Raw genomic sequence first — 6234 nt, forward strand, 5'->3', positions numbered from 1 at the left:
CAGGCAGCTCAGTGTTCTGAGATCCCCAGCACTGCCCTCACATTTGGTCAAAGGCAGGCCCACATTTGTCTTCAGGGAAGAACATGAGGGATGACGTGGCCCGGTCTTAAGGCCCAGGCCCAGTGTGACACCCATCGCTAGCTTGCTTGTTCCAGAGAACTTAGAACACAGCCTTAATCATGGTGCAGGAGGGAAAATGCAGCCTGGTCCTGTGCCGAGGAAGATGCAGAAAGTGAATATCACTGGGCTATTAGCAGTCTCCACTGCAGCCTGCCCGACTGGCATCCAGAGATCCCTGTGCTCCTCCTTCCCACAACAGGACACCCTCACACCCTCTCCAAGGAAGTCGATCCCAGACTTCACCTGGTTACACTTCCAGATCAAAGTGCAGGATACCTGGGGGAAAGGAAATCCTCTCCAGAGCCACACATGGCTCCTCACGGTTCAGTGACATAAACTGCAAGACAATTCATATGTGTCCCCCAACATCAGCTGCACCCCCAACCCAAATCAGTGGTGGACAGGAATCGGAAAACGACAGTATAAACTCCCATGTGAAAAACGGAAGAAGGGAAAAACTCAGAAGTTGCTGGTGCAGAGGGAGGCACATTCTGCTGGCATGAACCTTGAGGACATGCTCTGGCAGAGGAGGCTAATCTGGCCAACCTGGTTCTGGAAGATTCTCTTTTCCCCATCATCCTCTGTGGCTACATCTGAAGCAGGTGTGGAATAATCTGGCTTCCTTTGAGGTTTCCTGGGGCTCAAACAATCCTAATCGCTGACCAGTTCCTACTTGCCTTGGCAATGCCCTCAATAAACTTCTGGTCGAGGTGCTTCTAGCTAGTTCTAGGGGCCAAGAATCACACCCAAAGATGTTTTCTCATCATAGTTATGAAGCCTGTTTGGTTTCACTGTTTCCTGCTCTGGCCCAGCCCTCTCACTTTAATTTGGGCTATGTTGGGTGGCCAATGGAGGGAAGGAGAGGGAAACGTGGATTCTCCAACAATGAGTTGGAGTGGGCAAATGATACCCTGGGTCTAACCTTGCTCCAGGGCTGGATCCTGTGCTGGGCTTGCTGGAAAGTCCTTCAAGAAAGGCTCTGAGCCTCCACACCTGATCTCCTTCCATGTGAGTAGAAGACGGGTGGCTCTCATCTCTATAGGCCCCACGTTTCTAGGAATTCCCTATTCCTTCCCATCACTCCTGTCTTTCCTGTAATAATTTGCTAAAAGCCACAGAGAGCAGCCAATGTACACAAACATTCCAGCTCTTTCTTTCCAACCACTTCTCCTAGAGCTAAGGGCTTGGTCAATACATGATCAGCCTTCCAAAGTGTCATAAAAATGGTTTTACTAAATGCTTTTCCACAGTATAACAAGGGTCTCTAACTTTCTAGCCTTCAATATTTATACCCTCCTCCCATGCAGCAAAATCGCTAATCCAATGCCTTATGTCGCAGAGGTTTTGTTAGGACAGCCCCCCAATGCCAGCATGAATTTTTGTTTATTTAGGATAAGGGAAGCCTGCTATAATAAAGAAACCCAATAATGATTCAGTGGCTTGAAGAAGATAACAGACCACAATGATCATTCCAGACAGGCAGGCTGCTTGGTTCCACAAGGTCATTCAGGGGCCTGGGGTCCTCCCATCTTATTTCTCTGCCATCCCTGAGGCCATCGGCCTTGTTGGCTCAATCACTGGGTTGCAAGAACAGCCATGTTCCCACTTGTGGGAAGGGGACAGAGAGCATGGGGGACACATTAAGGCCAAGGCCTGGGAGAAACATGCTTCTCTTCCCAATATATGCCACTGGCAAAAATTTTCCGCACTGACAGACCTACGTGCAAGAGCATCTGGGACACAGAGTCTGGCTGTGTGCCCTGGAGGAAGGGGAAAATCAATGCTGGTGGACAATTTGCAGTCTCCACTGTGGGCCTGGGAGCTGAATGGGCAGGTGGCTGCTACGTGAGTCACATGGCCCTGAGGATAGGCTGAGAGGACTGTCCCCATGGGAGCCCATCACCCTCTTTCTCTGTATATACACGCAGGCTGCAGCATGCTGTTCCCTATCCAGAAACTCAGGGCCAGCAGACCCTCACAACACATATTTGTTTGGTAAACTTTGCCATGTCCCCTACGGTTTGCTCTAAAATAATGCCAGCCATCCTCTCCTGTGCCAGTGGGGGCCTGAGGAAGATGCAGGGCAGCACCATGAAGCTGCCAGGAGAGGGAAAGCGGTGCTAGCCCGGGTTCTCTGAGAAGCAGACGCCAAGATGGGATTAAGTGTGCAGGGATTTCATAAGGACGTGGGCCTGTGTGAAAGGAAATAAGAGAGGGAGCCAGAGAAGGCTGGGGAAGCCAGCCAGCAGGCTGTGAGTCAAGAGGGATCCTGAGAGAAAGAGAGAGGGAAGGAAGGGGTCCGTGGACATCCCTGCAGTCTAAGAAAGCTTCAGCAGAGCCATCGGGAAATCCTCAAGCCGAAGTCCACCAACAAGAAAGCCTTGTGTCTCCTAAGAACAGTTCTGCCTTAGAATCCCAGCCTTGTACACAGTTAGTGGGGAGAAGCCTGGGCGGGGTGGGAGGCACAGCCTGAGCCAAGGAAGGGGATGGATTGCAAAGCCAGAGCTGCACTGGCCTGGTCAGTTACACCCCCTGTAACCGGAGGTCTGCAAGGCCCATTCTCATGGGTACCAAAAGGGGTACAGTAAGAATTTGGGGATTTTCTAGAAAGAGCACAGGCTTTGGAATAGAAAAGAGAATACACATTGCAACCCAGCTCACTACTGACTAGCTGTGTGACACTGGGCAAGAAACTTAACCTCTCTGATCCTCAGTTTATCTGTAAAACGCCTGAGAAATGTTCTCAGGATGAAAGTAGAATACCCACAGATGGTGCTCACCAAATGGTGGTCTTTATCCTTTCCCCATGTTGCCAGCACCCAGTGGGTCTATGGGCTACTCCAAATGTGCTCCCTGAGGGAGGACTCCCAAGTTCACAACTGACCAGGATTCCCTGGGATCACAGACAGCCCTTCTATCTCAACTCCACACCAAGTGGAACCAGGATTGGCACACAGCGGACGGCAGAGGCCAACCTGGCTTTTAAATGAGTCCAAGAAACACCCTGATAAATATCTCCCCCAGGGCCAAGGAGGAATGTTTAGAAGAGGCTGCCAGTCAGTGCTGGAGTCCAGTGCTACCTCCTCTGGACTCCAGCTTGTTTGAAAACTTGTTGCCCAGGCTAGGACTGTGGGCTAAGGCCGAGGTGGGGAAGAGAAGGAAGGAGGCGTCTCCTCGGACAAGCTTGTAAATCCAGACAGCTGGGCAGGCTTCCAGCCACCCCAGCACACGCCAGCTCTGCAGCTCCAGAGAGCTGCTCTCACCCAGATTTCCCTCTCCTCTAATGCCCATTCTCCAGAGTACTTTCTATCTCGCCTCCCCTCCTGGCTACTCCCTGTGGGTCCCCTTCTCTCTCTTTTTCTGTCTCTCTCCGAGGGTGGGCCTTGTTCTTCTCAGTCTCTTGTCATTTTCTAGCTCCTGATTCTGTATATCCCCATCTTTCCATGTCTCTCAGTTTCTCTGTCTCCCTGAGGGCCTCATTCCTTCCCATCATTCTAGTTCTCATGCTCTCTTGCTCCCTCAGTCCATCTCTTTCCCTTTCTTTCCTCCTCTCCCATTATTTGGCCTCCCACCCCAGCCCAGCCCAGCCCAGCCTCGCCACCTCCTTGGAGCTGCGTGCTGATTTGGATAGCCTTCAAGCCACAGGGAGGAGCCAAGTCCCAGAAGTTCCACAGGGATCTCAGAGGAGCCCTCCCTGTCTCCCCTCCATCTCCCTGTATAAGGCAGAGATGTCTGGAACAGGAGAGTGCCCCAGCGCAGCCCAGGGACCACAGCACCCCAGATCCAGCCTGCTCCCTCTAACACTACAGCATCCCGATCTCTCCCTCCCTCAGCCTCTCTCCATGTCGCTATCCCTTCCAAACTTCTTCCTGAATTCAATTTTTAGAACTAACTGTCAGTTATAGGCAAAACTAAGAAGCTGGGACAAAGAGGACATCACTTTTATACCAAAGAGTGGGACATAAGCTTCATTAAATGTGGAGGATCTATTTAATAGAATTTTATAAAAATCATTATGTAGATCAATACATACTGATAATAAATACAAATCCAAGTCAGAAAGAAAAATAGCTTAAAAATAGTATTTAGAGTATAAACCTATTTTGTATAAAAAAATATACATACACACATAGACATATACATGCACACACATATAATATAGGAATAACCTCCAAAAGGTTGACATATTAATCTCAGGGTGGAAGGAGTATGAGTAACTTGTTTTTATGATAATGAACCAATATTTCTCAGGTAATAAAATATTAGAACAATTTAAAAACAAACCAGGAAGTGGGAAAGATGAGCATCAATATTCCTCACTGCCCCCTTACTCATTTTAACCCAATCAACTTTTCAGAAGCACCTACAGGGTGCTGGAACCTGCCAGCAGCTGAGCAAGAACTGGAGTGATCAGATGTGGTCCCCACAATACCCCCAGATACTGGCCAGGGTACTCGAGGAGACCCTTCAGGTAAGCCACCAGCTGGGGTAGAGGCTGAAGGCGGCGAACAGGAGAAGAGGCTCTCTAGCAGGGAGAAGAGTTCTGGCAGGGGCGTGGTGCCCAGAGAGGGATCCCCAGCTAGGATCTCAGGCCTGAAGGGTGTGAAACCCAGGGGAAGGTTTGGGGCATTGGCTCTTGAAGAGTAGAAACAGGAGCTACTGCTAAAGATATAAGATGAGATGGAGAGGGGCAGGATGAGGAAGAGAATAGGGAGAAGGTGCAGGGAGGGAGTTCTGAGCCTCAGCCACCCTCCTCCTACCCCAAGGAGCTCAAATCAGCCTAGCCGTGGCCACTACAGACTGGAATCCAAGCATCCACCTGCAGCTGCCTCACATGCTAAGGCCTTTGCAGTTAAGTGCCTTGGTCACGTGCCCCCAACACAATGAACTGACTGTTGCTGGGGACTGACTGCAGTGGCCACTGTGTTCCCAGGAGATAGGACAGCACCAAAGACTACAGTCCCCAAGGCCCTGAGCCTGGTCGCCTCTCTCTGAGCCAGCCTGGAGGACATTCTTTCAGGCCCTGTGGGTTCCACTTTTTTCTTTGTTTTGTTTCCTCCTCCTTCTCCTTTTCTGCAGAGCCCAGGGCTACAAAGAGGTGCGCTGTGAAGTGCAAGGCAATACTGATGCCCCGCGGGGCTGGGCTGAGCTGAGTACCAGCCCCCCACCACCAGGGGGCACCCGAGCACAGACACACGGCGACCTGAAGAGAGAGGGGTAGGAAGAGCACCCAAACCCTGCTTGTCTCTCTGAACTACTCAGAGGAAAGCCTGGTCCTGGTGATTCAACTCTGGAGTGATCCAGGAGGGGTGGGATGGGTGGGGGACCCAAGTGTGGGGACATGCCAACCAAATGTTATTACCTGGATCACCTCCTGCTGCCAGGTGACACTCTTATACTGCCAGCCCAGAGGATTTGGGGTGTAGACAGGGAGGGATGCGGGCAGCTGCTGGAAAGCACTGGAAAGACAGTCTTGAGACTGAAGGAGCACTAGACGCAGAGTCAGGAGAGCTGTCTGAGCAGCTGTTACTCTTCATGTGACCTCTCCCTCTCCGATAGGTTTGTTTTTTCATCTGTAAACAGACGCGAGGGGGCGGGGTTTGGGGGACAGGGAGACTCCGTGGTACCCAAGCGCCCTTCAGGATCTGACCAAAGACAGATTCCTTGTGGAACCTTGAAGAGGGCAAAGAGAAGAGCTGGAGAAAAGGACCAAAAAATCGAAACTGCCACTGTTGGCTCCCCTAGCTTAGGGGCACCGGGAACTATGCTGAGTCAGCGCGGGGACATGGGGCCCTCACCTGCACGCGACTTGGTGTGCGCACCCAGACTCTCGCGGGCTCCCAGCCCTCCCTCGGATCCCGCCACCTATATATCCCCGCCTGGGTCTCCTGTTGCTGGCTCGGGCATCTCCCCACCCGCCACCTGGAAAAGGTGCGGAGTGAGTGGAGTTTTCCCGGTGGGTGCGGGGAGATGACCCAGACCCCGGTCTCCCTGAGAGGCCAACTGCACCCTGGCAGGCGCTCTCTGTCCTCACATAACCAACCTTTGTCTCGCTAGCTGCTTCACTCAATCCTAGACACCGGCAATGGGAAACAGACCCGGGAGGCAGGAGCG

At 51.8% G+C, this 6234-nt stretch overlaps 1 protein-coding gene across 1 annotated transcript in view; it reads right to left on the reverse strand.

Moving 5' to 3' along the window:
* ALKBH3 (alkB homolog 3, alpha-ketoglutarate dependent dioxygenase) overlaps positions 1 to 6234 on the reverse strand; it is a 74413-nt gene that overhangs the window by 15913 nt on the left and 52266 nt on the right. The gene's annotated exons all lie outside the window — the stretch shown is intronic.

Source organism: Camelus bactrianus, chromosome 10, assembly GCF_048773025.1.
Source record: "Camelus bactrianus isolate YW-2024 breed Bactrian camel chromosome 10, ASM4877302v1, whole genome shotgun sequence".
Classification (NCBI taxonomy): domain Eukaryota; kingdom Metazoa; phylum Chordata; class Mammalia; order Artiodactyla; family Camelidae; genus Camelus; species Camelus bactrianus.